Raw genomic sequence first — 12,873 nt, 5'->3', positions numbered from 1 at the left:
ATATATATATATATATATATATGTAAATTTCATGTGTGTGCAGTGCCAAGGAGGACAGAAGAGGGAAGGATTCAGGACCCTTGTATCTGGCCCCATAGATGGTTGTGAGCTGCTGTGTGGGTGCTGGGAATCGGATCCAGGTTCTCTGAAGGACAGTCAGTGCTCTTAACCGCTGAGGCACTTCTGCAGCTCCTGAACATGCGGTTTGAGTCACTTCCTTTTCTGTAACTTATGTCTAGCAATTTCAGTAGGTCTTCAGCGGCTCCTTCAAGGGAAAGTACGTGGGGTGTGTGAAAAGCCACTGAGAATGAATACTATAGTGTGGTTTAACAACTGGTCGCCACCTGAGAAAGGCATTGAAATGATTCTGTCCTGGAACCGGCACAGAGAGTGGCTGTATGAAATGAACGGTCCTGGCCAATCCCTGATGTAGCGGCTTGATGACATCACCTGTTGCTGGAGAAGGAAGATGGAACAAACTGCCCCTATTTACTGTGGCATAATGTTTGACAGAAGAAGTTAAACATATAACTGGGGAGCAAACACGCCGAGACTATGACAGGGGCACTCAGTGGGTATACAGCCACAGTGTGTATACAATCGCTGTCATTGTGAAGTCAGGAATCACGTCATTGTGGAGTCCGGATGTGCGTTGAGACATCTGGAAGCTGTGCGTTTGCTGTAAGCAGCCCTACCACAGACATGTGAGCGCCGAACCACACTGTGTTAGGACAGCAGCTCTCAGCCCTTAGAAGCTCTTCTTATGAGACCGCTGTCGTATGTAGCTCTGCTCTTTCCGGAGACATCTTTATGCGTGCATCGTTGTTCAAGAAGGAGGAGATACCTGGAGACTGAGGCAGAAGGATCCTGAGTTCCAGGGCAGCTTGGCCTATAAGAGCGAGCTCCAGGATGTGGTAAGACTACCTCAGAACAATAAAAGCCGACCTGAACCCAAACAGAAGACGAGCAGAAGGCTGGCTCTCCCACAAGGGCTGCACGCGTGCGCGTGTGTAGGTCTGTTTCCTGTGGCAAGGGAGGTGTGAAGGTAGCCGTTGTGCCATACCGAAATAGAATTGAAAGGGGAATGGCTTCCTTTTTTTTCAACCTACTGTCATTTAATACTAGGCCAAATGGGTCGAGTGGACCCCTCCCCCGAGCAGACCCCTCCCGAGGTGGTTTCCCAGATGAAAGGCTATTTTCTTTTGGGTTATAATGATGCACGCCTCCAGGCAAGGTTGGCTGCTTTGCTGGTCTCCCGCTCCCTTCCCTCCTCAGCTGTACTTGATCTGGCATATTATCCCAGTAGCCGGGGAAATCCACCCACCCCTTTAATCTGCAGAATCACAGGCGCATGTGTGCTTTAAAACCCCATCGCTTTCTTTTCATCTCTAGCCCTCATTTTAGCCACTTCATTTGCCGAGTTCCTGTGAGCTTCCTATTGATAATTGATAGATCGCCCCTTCCTTCTCAGCTTCCTCCATTAGCTATTCCAGGAAGTTGGTTGGTGCGTCGCGTGTAACCCAATAGTTTGGTGAATGCGCACTTTGCTAAGCAGGTCTATGAAAATCAATCCTGTCCAGCAGGCCCCGGGACCAGGAAGCTATTAGATTGCGTCTTGGCTGGCTCCTCTTCACTGAAGCAGCCTATAGGGAAGCCTGGGGACTTCCTCTTGCATCAATGGCTAGGAGTGGCCATCTGTGAGAAATCACTGATGCCAGGCATGGCTCCTCCTCCCAGCCAGGAAATCCCCCCACCCCGGACCCCATCCAATAACCCCACCCCATCAGTTCTAAAACCTAGGTTTCTAGAAGTGTTGGGGAAGGATGCCTCACTGAGGACATCTGGTCATAAGACCCGCTTCCTCAGCCGTCAGTCGTTCTTAAATTTTTTTTCCCAAAGAACTCTAAATGACAGAGTGGTACCTCCAGCCACAGCTAAGTCATATACATTACCCACAGACTTCCTTTAATCTGCCCAGAAGCCAGAGGTAACCAAATTAACAGAAAGCTGAAAGTCATATTTCAAAATTCAAAGATTTCTTTTATATCTTTTAAGGAAAGTATATCTCTAACCAGGCCTGGTGGTATACTCCTTTAATCCTAGGGAGCATAGACAGGTGGGCGTTTGTGAGCTCGGGGCTGGCCTGGTCTACATAGTGAGTTCCAGGACAACCAGGGCTACGTTGTGAGACACTGTCTCAAAAAGCATCATTTATCTGTAAGTATTTGGACAGTGTCTGTGTTTCGTTGAACACCCTCCCAGCCTTCCTTTCCTTAGTCTGCTTTCGTTAGTCCTCTTCGGCCCTCTAGAAAATTTTACTTATACAGTCGTGCATGTTTGCGTGTGTGTGTGTGTATGCATGTGCGTGTGTGTGCGTGTGTGCGTGTGTGTGTGCATGTGTGTGTGTGTGTGTGTGTGCACGTGTCACAGCATACATGTGGAGGTGAGAGGACAACTTTTGGGACTCAGGTTTCTTCTTCCTTCACTTGGGTCTGGGGGACTGACCTCCGGTCGTTCAGCTTGGCCACAATCTCTAATGTAGCTGAGCCATCTTGCCAGCCAGCAGTGTCTTCTGATGGATTGTTTATTTAATGAGGATGACATGACTGTCCGGTTTGGGTAAGTTTGATTGTAACTCTGTTTTGTCAGGTATTAGGGCAGTGACTCCTGCTCCTTCCCTCCTCCCCTCTACTTGGAACACCTTTCCCAGCCTTTCATCCGAAGTCTTTTACCCTGAGGTCTAAGGAAGAGCTCGGTGTAGGAGTTGGGGAGATGGCTCAGTGGGTAAGAGTACTTACTGTGACCAGATGCTGCTGGTAAACTAATTTACCTCCCGCTGTAGCTCAGGCAAGAAACGCTAATGAAGCTCTACACACGGAGGATAGCAAGAAAGGAAGGGGCCCTGTTGAGGGAAGGGTGGACTGGAGGCGTGGAAGGGACCTAATATTCATTACATAAATACATGAGACTGTTAAACAAGCTGGTTTTAAAGAAGCATCTGCTGTGTAAGTATTAGCACCTGAGTTCGAATCCCAAGCATCTGCGCAAAAAGCTGCGTGTACCTGAAACCACAGCGTCAGAGGCCAGAGACAGGTGGACCTCGATAGTGCACGGGCCAGCCAGCTTGTGAAATGGCAAGCTTCTGGGCCGTAGGAGGCTCTGTTTCAAGACTGTTACACAGCCTACAGTAGAGGGAGACATCCAGTGTCCTGCTCTGCACACAAGGACACATGCGCCTATTAACTATACGTGTGTATCCCTACCATAAAAGAAAGAAGACCTTAACCTTAAAAGATATGTGGTCATTTACTGCTTCTTTAGTAACCGTGGAAACAGAATGGGAGGAGGAGTCCCAATTTAGAAATTTCCATTTCTGTAAGTGGAGACACATATAGAATGGTCGTAAGCAATATAGTGATGCATCGTGGGGTAGGGAGAGGAGGGGAGGGGTGGCTTACAGGATCACAGGGGTAGTGGATGAGTTAACCTCCTCGATTTTGATGGTGTCTATCAGAACTCATTCAGCTGTGCTTTCACAGTGTGTCGTGTATTAGGTGTCAGCCATGACCCCAGTAAAGCCGTGAGCCATGTCAATCACTTCAAGTGAGGCTGGAACTCAGGGTGTTGAACAGGCTAAGCAGATGCTGTAACCACTGAGTCTTATATCCAGTGCTAATTTCTTTTTTGGAAAGAAAAAAAAGATAATTTAAAACAATGGGATGGAAAAAAGCATCAGGACAAAAGGGGAACACAGTCTGTGTGTGGATGTGAGGAGAGGTTGATCGCCAGGGGAGATCAGGACCCCAGTCCTGCATGGCTGTGGTGTTTCCTTGGATACATTTGGGAGCCTGGAGAAGTTTCAGGGGTGCTAAGGTGGTCAACACTCTTATAGAAAAGTGAATCTGGCAGATCAAGGATGGCTCCAAGGGCCTATTGGGTAAGGGGATATAATGGAAAATAATGTGCTCTGAACCGAGGGATAAGTTTTAATAATCCAGAAGAAATTATGCTTTAAAAATTACTTATTTTTTACAATGGACACACAACAATACATGCATTTATAGGACAAACTAAGATTATCTGTGTATCTATCTATCTATCGATCTATCTATCTATTCAATTTATCACGATTCATGAGAAACCCTCTACCTCCTCAAACATTTATTATTTTTATGTCTTCCAGCCAATTTGAAATATTATATAAATTACTGTTATATGTAGTGACTGTGCTGAGTTTATAGCAAACAAAAGGCAATTCCTCTTCTAACTGAATTTGTGTTTGTTTGAGACAGAGGATCACACAGCCTGACTAACTTTGTACTCTCCATGTAGCAGAGGCTGGCTTTGAACTCCTGATCCTCCCATCTATCTCTGGTAAGTGATGGCATTAAAGGTATGTGACACCATGCCTAGCTTCTATCTGTAGCTATTATATGACCTTAGTCTTCACCCATTTCCAAGTCTTCTTATTCTTAGTGACCACTGTTCTAGTCTCTTCTCCCATGAGATCAGCTCAGTTAGCTTCTACATTTTCTTCATTTGTTCACCTGTCAATAAAATCTTTGATCACATATCTTGGCTATTGTAGATAATGCTTCAATAAACATGGGTGTCAATAGACATTCCTTGATGTATGTATTTGTGTGTGTATCCATGTGTGTCTGTGTTTGTGTCTGTGTGTGCCAAGATTAAAACATACCCTCCCACAGAGAAGTTCTTTAAGCAGGGAGTTAAACAATTTAAAATCTTGCAGGAAGTCCCTGAAACTGACTAGATTCACTAGGCCTCTCCCTTGCTGAATGAGCAATATAGCTGCTGAGAGTCATTCTCAGGCAAGACAAGCTGTAAAAGAAGACTCTGAAACCAGACCGACAGCTAGGAAGAGGCAGAAACAAGCAGAGCTGTTTGGAAGAGATTTAAACCAACTGAGTCACTTGGAAGGGACATTCTCCAACCTATTGAGTTGCCTGCAGGGTGTATAGTGTGCTCTAGGTTCCCAGCTTTTGTGAACTGTCACCAATGCTGCCATGAACTTTGATGATGCAATTGCCTTTGGGTGATTTTTGCTCTTCTAAGTAACCCCTCACCATGCTCCTATAGGTAGCCCCAGTAAAACTCACTGTAAGGGTCTGAGAATTACTGAAGACCCTAGACTCAACTAGTATGCAAAAGCAAAGAGCATTTATTCTGTAGAAACAGCCAGCTTGCGTGGGTCAACCATTCATACAAAATGGCGACAAGAGAAGCTTGCAGGCTCCTTTTTGCAGGGCTATGAGAATTTTCTAGAAGGGTTAAGTAACCTTTAACACGATTAGCAGCAGTGATATTACTACATTTTTGATTGGTTACTATTATATTTGGTGAGACCTTAAAGAGTTCCAGGAACAGACCCAATATGGGAGCTTGCTATCTCTCTAGGTTAGATGTCTCAGGAACTCATCCTCCAGGACTCAGTTCCTGGCTCATCCTCCCTCTTGGCCAAATGTCAGGGCTGCTGTTGACTAATGACCCATTGTTTGTGGTACGGTTCTCCCAATGAGTCTTGCCTGCTTCTTTGGGAAACTGAAACTCAAGACCTAACATGGTTGCCTATTCTAAAACGGAGTGGGTTAGGTCCTCTCACTTGCTGGTTCACTGAATTGGTCTTTAGTGGTATTGTACCTTAGTTGGAGGCTCCCTGTCTGGGGTGAGTAGACATGTGCTGTATCTTCCCAGGAGAAGTTTTGTTGCACAGGTCGACTTGCTGGTGTTGGTTCTTTCCTTACACCATGTGGCCCCAGGAATTGAGCTCAGTTCATCAGTCATGGTCATCAGACAAGCACCTTTACCCATTGACCCATTTTGGTGACCCATTTTGGCATCATGTAGGTATCTCTTTCACACAATGATCTCATCACCTTGATTATACCTTTGGTAGTGAAATTACTTCATTATATTGTAGTTCTGTTTCTAATTTCTTGAAACCAAACCTCTTTTGTAATTGCTGTAGTAATTTGTATGGCTGATAGGTTATAAGAAGGAGAGCTGTTGGATAAGCAATAACTTAATTCATCTACCATTTCCTGATTCTTTTTTTCACGAAATTTGAATATTTGAAAGTATTATCCTTATGTTGTATGTAACCTCCATAACACTTTTTAATAGTGCATTATAGTACATTTGCAGAACCTTATGAGAGTGAAACAAGATGTGGTCCAGTTGCTATGGTGACTTAGACTAGACTACAGCTATCTAGAAAGAAGAGTCAGTTGTTTAGAATGAGTGAAGATCAGGATGATGCTGAGTGGGATAAGGCAAAAGTTACAAGATGTATTTTGAGGGCTCATAAGAACTCTCTTCCCTTGTCAAAGGCATAAGGAGGGATGAGTCACTTCTCTGGACATTACAAAAACTTTCATGGCTCCAAGAGAATTGTTTTTGCTCTAAGGATCACAGAAATATATAGCTATACATAGATTTTTCATAGGCCAAGACTTCTAAGATTCCATAAAGAGGGAATGGCCCCAGACCCACAGACTAAGCTCAGATCAATAAAACCTTACACAGGCCTGGCAGGTCCTGGGTACTTGGGTGATTGGAAGCAAAGTTGAAGGAAAGCCAGCAACCATCAGGAGATCTAAGTATAAGGTTCTGCCTTCAGAGAGAGATGTGATCTCCTCTAAACTCCTCAATAGATACTGGGGGGAAGGGTTTTGAACCCGTGTTGACCTCGAGACTGAACAGTTTCTAATTAGTTGCATAGTGGTGGCTCAGCATTAATTCTCCAAATTAAAGATTATTGGATATCAAGGTACTGGCATAGAGTTATCTTGGGAAATAGTTTGAAATAATGTAAAAGAAAAAAGTGCTTAAACTAATGCTATGAACACATTCTGGGTGGATCAAAAGCAGGTGGTCTGAGAGCCTTTGAGAAACACTGCTGTACTTGAAAGACATTAATTGGAGATGATTCTCCTATAGATACCAGGCAGAACAGTTCTTAGACTCAAAGAGGACGACACCGTCAAGGAAACAAGCTCAGGATTGAGATTAAATGTGTCCAGGTTTCCAACCGTATGTGTGAGAGCCTGACTTAGAGCTGTGCTGCGTCTTGCTCAGTGCGCCATGGGAGGTGCCAGCTTGGTTCACCGAAAGGGAACAAGACTCAGAATGACTCCCAGTGGAATTCCACTTATTGGAACAGAAAAGCCTCTGGTGCTGGGTGCTGGAGGCACAGGGAGAGTTTGAAGTTCCTCCAGGAGTTGCAAACTGCTGGAAGTGAATGAGCAAGAAGGAATTTGAAACAGTAAGGAGGGGACAAAAGGTGAAAAGAAGAGAGAAGGAGGAAAGTTAGGAGGGAGAGTAGATTAGGAGAAGGATGAACAGACATGTACTAAGGGATTTCTTTCAAGCATGCTGAACCATGTGCCAAAGTACTCCAGAGTGTTTGAGCAATGTACACACACACACACACACACACACACACACACGCACACGCACACACACACAAATGCATGCACACAGACAAATGTATGCACACACACAAATGCATGTGCACGCACACACACACACCCCAGTACGCACACATACAAACACACTCTCAGTCAGCCGTAGGCTCCTTTCACGGAACAGCTGCTATAAAGCACAAATACAGCTTGCAAATGCAAATGAAGCAGCGGCGGAAAGTGGTGGCACTCTGTCCCCCTGAGTGTGAGAAGTTGTAGAGTCCCCAAAAGGAGCGCATGTCCTTCCTTGAGTATGGGAGGCCCTCTGTCTGCAGGCTCAGCCTGCTTTCAGTTCAATCAACCAGCTGTACATCAAAGATACTTGAAGAGAACACGGTGTGTGTGCTAGTGCCCAAACGCCGTGTTTCTTCATGAGCACTTCAACGCTTTCTCTCCAGGATGTTTATGTTGTCAGGTGTCGTATGTTGTCTAGAGATGGCTTAAGTGTAGATGAGGATCTGTTATCCGTATGCAGGTCTGTGCCATTGAATGTAAGAACCTAGACCATCCTCAGGGATTCTTTTGTTTTTTTTTTGTTTTTTGTTTGTATCCATTAAGATCCTGGGGCGGGTCTTGAGTGGATACAGAGGAGTGGCTGTAATTTCGCCTATTTACAAATGGAAAACAAAACAAAACAACCAAGGCATTATCCTTTCATTTCCGTGAACTATGCCTTCCAAAGTTCTACTAAGTTTCCATGTCAGAGAGTCGGTAGCTAACTGCTCCGAGAGCCAGGTGTGACTCACTTCTTTTTGCCCAGAGGCACTGTACAGCACAAAGCTGGGATGCTCAGGGCTCTGTGAACAGAGAGAGTCCCTGCTCTTCAGGGCTACCTTATTCTTGCGACATTTAATTCTTTGTCATTTAAGCTTTACAGAGACAGTATTAGTTAGGTGCTATGACTCAGTTGGCTTTTGCTTTCGAGAAAACAAGACCCATGGACAGCAACGTCCTGCAGCTAGTTAGTGCTAGAAGACAAATTGAATTTAGACCAGTCTGACGGGATGTCTGTTTCTAGTCACTCTGCTTACCCCATCAGGTAGGTGGTTTGTCCTGCTGGCTTGTCCAGCCTTAACACTGGGAAATCTCCGCTTCACTGTGTGACCAACAAGGAAGGACACACCGTGCTTTCATCTGACTGAAGCACACCACAGTATTACCCTTTAGTTCGCAATTCCTCGTTGTCTGATGGTCGGCTCCACAGCTGTGATCATGATGGGAACAGAGCCCCAGGGACCCATGGAGTACGATGCCTTCTGACTACAGTCCCAGATGGGGTCTTTCTTGGCCATCAGGAGTTACTTCTTCTGAGGCACGAGGAAATCTTGGAGCCACTGAAGCCAGACACAGGCATCGTGGTCATGGCATGAGAACCAAAGAGTATTTCAATATTAGAAATCGGCTAATGAAACCCTTATGATACTAGCAGCTCAGGGGACTGTGGTAAGTCAAAGTCTAAGGAATAGAAGCAGGAACGACCATAGCTCCTGTATTATAAGCAACCTGGTGAGAGTCAAGTCCAGGAGAAAGAGTATGGAAGTCCCAGTTGTCCTTTCGGGACATTCAGGGTGACTTTCAAAGCTCCTCTTCTGCCAAGCTTCATTACACCTGACATCTCGCATCTATAGGTTCTGTGGTCCTTATCGGGACCAGAAGCATTTCAGAGCTTTGAGTATTTGCATTTAGCGAACAAGGTATTTGGGGGCTGCTGCCCATGTTCAAACATGAAATTTTTTCATTTCCCAAATACAAGTACTTATAATCCCCATGATGATCTTACACAGCATCTTTGTGTACGCCATTTTGCACACTGTTTTGCACCCTCTCCATCCCTAAGGGTGCATCTTGGCATACTAGAAACCTAGCGAAAGAGAGATCAGGTTGGTGTGTGAGCAGCGGTATTGAGAATGTTGGAACCTGAGGAAGAGGAAGGAGAGGGCACAGGCCCTCCACACATGGCTTGATTAGAAGGGGGCGGAGATGAGGATCCACCTGACGATGTTTTGACCAATGGGAGGAGTGAAAATGATAAGAACCGTTTTATGTACTTCTCTGGCCTCTTTTTGCTTCTTTCCGGCTAAGGGGTAGTGAGAACAGACAGTCATGCCAGACACAAAGAAGGAAGTCACATTGTTGAAGATGGCAGAGTTGTCTTATTGTCCAAACCACTCCAATGCCTCACTGTCATGTATGAGACCTAGAAATCTTTCTGTTAATCTGACTACTTTTGGATTTCTTTCTTATCACACAGAACCTGTGCTGTTTTGTAGGGACCTGTACAAAATAGCAAATCATAGAAGATGATCAAGAATGTCACAACAACGATGGCAGAAAATTAACTAAGCACTTGACTTTTTTTTTTTTTATACAAAGGAGCTGGCAAATTTTTCCCTTTTAAATGTTTCTTTTTCCTTTTATTGAAGATAGATTCTTTTCTGATATAATATTTCTTGGTTATAGATTCCCCTCCATCAACTCCTCCCAGCTCCTCTCCACCTTTCCTCCACTCCTGATTCCCTCCTTTTCTTGTCTCTCATTAGAAAAGGCAGGCTTGAAAGAGATAACGATAAGACATGACAACGTAAGACAGAATAAGATAAAGGAGAAAACATCATATTGAAATTGGACATGGCAACCCGACAGGCGGGAAAGAGTTCCAAGAGCAGGCACGAGAGTCAGAGACTCACATGCTCTCAAGATCAGGAATCCCATAACAATACTAAGTTAATGGCTATAATGTATGTGCAGAGGACTTAGTGCTGACCCCTGTAGGCCATGTGCTGGCTGCTTCAGACTCTGTAAGCTTGTATGTGCTTTGCTTGGTTGACCCCTATCTCCTCTGCTTCTTATAACAAGGCAGTTTTTTTTTTTTTTTTTTTTTTTTTGGTGGAGACCTCAAGTTTAAATTCTCTTTCCTCATGTCTAGCAATGCTTCTCTGTATATCTTCCCATTTGCTCCTGGAGGAAGTCTCTCTGATGGTGACGGGATAAGGCACTAATCTGTGAGTATAGCAAAATATCAATCGGAATCATTTTATTAAATTTTTAAAAGACCGGGAGTGTTTGATTTTACTGTAGGTCTCTGGGCTATACAGCCATAGTCTCTTGTTCATGGTGACCTGAGCTGTGTTGTGTATGAGTTCCTTCTCGTAGAGTGTGCCACAGGTCAAATCAGACAGTGCTTGGCTACTCCCACAAGTTCTGTGCCACAACTGTGCTAGCATATTCTGTAGGTAGGAAAGATTTGTGTGTCAGGGGTTTTGTGGCTGGGCTGGTGTCCACATTTCCTCCTTGGTAGCCTACAGTGTAACTCCCTGTATTACAGAGGCTAGAACACAGGGCTGAGGGCTCCATGTAGGCACCACTGGACTTCTCCATGTTCAGCGAGTTTTGTGGATCTTATCCTTGGTCCCACTGTCAGTTTGAGGAGAGTAGCCTGTTGGTTTAGCAACAGCCTGGGTTGTTTGGGGGATTTCTAGGGGACCCCCTTGGGCAGTAACTTAGTCCTACCACTAAAAGCCTTGCTTGGCTATGAGAGAGAACTAATTGAGACGCTATATCCCCCATTACTGAAGTCCTCATCAGGTTCACCTTCATATACTCCAGGAAGTTTCTATTGCCTTAGGTTTCCACACCGCCACCTAAGTGCTCCCGGTTCCAGCCGTGTTCCCCACACTCTCTCCCTCCACTCCAAGTCCCCCCACCTCCTATTCTCACCCACTCCCAGTCCATCTCCAAAACCTATCTCATGTTCCTCTCCCAGGGATATCATGGGGCTTTCCTTAGACACCTCGTTACCTAACCTCTCTGGGTCTAGGGATTATAGCTTGGTTATCGTTTACTTTAGGGCTAATAGACTCCTTTAAGAGAATACATACCATGCTTATCTGTGTCCGGACGACCTCACTCAGGATGATCTTTTCTAGTTTCATTTGTTTTTCTGCAATTTTCATGGTGTCATTTTTTAAGCAGCTGAGTAATACTCCATTGTGTGAATGTACCACTTTTTTTAAAAATCCATTCCTCTGTGGAGGGATATCTGGATTTATTCCAGTTTCTGGCTATTATAAGTAAAGCAGCTATGACCATAGTTGAGCAAGTGTCCTTGTGGTAGGATGGAGCGCCTTTGGGTATATGCACAAGAGTATTATTGCTGGGTTTTAGGGTAGGCTGATTCTCATCTTTCTGAAGACTCGACCTATGATTTTTATAATGGTTGTACAAGTCTGCACCCCCAGCGGCAATGGAGGAGTGCTCCCCTTGCTCCAGATCCTCACCAACATGAGCTGTCACTTATGTTTTTGATCTTGGTCATTCTGATAGGAATAAGATGGGATCTCAAAGTAATTTTAATTTGCATTTCTATGGTGGCTAAGGTTGTTGAACATTTCGTTGTTTCTCAGTCATTTGAGATTCTTTTTATTGAGAATTTTCTTTTTAGAACTACCTCCCATTTTAAAGTTAGGTTATTTTTTTTTATATCTAGGTTCTTGAGTTCTTTATATATTTTAAATACTAGTCCTCTATCAGATACCAAGTTAGTAAGAATCTTTACCCATTGTGTAGGCTGCCATTTTGTCTGATTGATGGTGTCCTTTGCCTTACAGAATGTTACAGTTTTATACGGTCCTATTTGTTAATTGATGATCTTAGTGCTATTGGTAATCCACTCAGAAAATCTTTTCTTCTATCAATAAGTTTAAGGCTATTTCCCACTTTCTCTTCTCTCAGGTTCAGGGTATCTGGTTTTACGTTGAGGTCTTTGATCCACTTGGAGTTGAGTTCTGGGCAGGATGATAGGAATGGATCTATTTGCATTCTTCTACATGCCAACGTCCAGTTTGACCAGCACCATTTGTCAAACATGCTGTCTTTTTTTTCCAGGGCATATTTCTGGATTCTTAAAACATCAGGTGTTCATATGTGTGTGAATTTATGTCGAGGTCTTCAGTTCCATTCCATTGATTGACCAATATGTCTGTTTTTATGCCAATTTTTTTTTATCACTATAGCCCTGCAGTACAACCTGAAGTGGAGACTGGCTGGTCCTTCAGTAGCTCGTCTATTGTTCAGGATTGTCTTAACTAGCCTGGGCTTTTTGTTTTCCCAGAGGTTGAGATTTTCTTCTCAACGTCAGTGAAGAATTGTGTTGGAATTTTGGTGGAGATTGAATTGAATTGAATGTGTAGATTGCTTTTGGTAGAAATGGCCAGTTTTACTCTGTCCGTCCTACTGATCCATGAGCGTGGGAGATCTTTTTATCTTCTGGTAAGTTTTTCAATTTCTTTCTCCAAGGACTTGAAGATTTTATCATACAAGTCTTTCACTTGCTTGGTTAGAGTTAGCCCAAAATACTTTATATTATTCGGGGCTAGGTTATTGTTATTTT

General features: G+C 44.1%; 1 long non-coding RNA gene across 1 annotated transcript in view; it reads left to right on the top strand.

Annotated features, from left to right (window-relative positions):
- The first annotated feature begins 607 nt into the window (after positions 1 to 607).
- LOC108348510 (uncharacterized) overlaps positions 608 to 12,873 on the top strand; it is a 34,943-nt gene continuing 22,677 nt past the window's right edge. The window contains exon 1 of the long non-coding RNA XR_001841792.3: positions 608 to 914. This is a non-coding gene — a long non-coding RNA (uncharacterized LOC108348510). The remainder of the gene's footprint in view (positions 915 to 12,873) is intronic.

Source organism: Rattus norvegicus, chromosome 17 (assembly GCF_036323735.1).
Source record: "Rattus norvegicus strain BN/NHsdMcwi chromosome 17, GRCr8, whole genome shotgun sequence".
Classification (NCBI taxonomy): domain Eukaryota; kingdom Metazoa; phylum Chordata; class Mammalia; order Rodentia; family Muridae; genus Rattus; species Rattus norvegicus.
The sequence above is the reverse complement of the archived record's forward strand: the minus strand, read 5'-3'. Positions and strand labels throughout refer to the sequence as shown.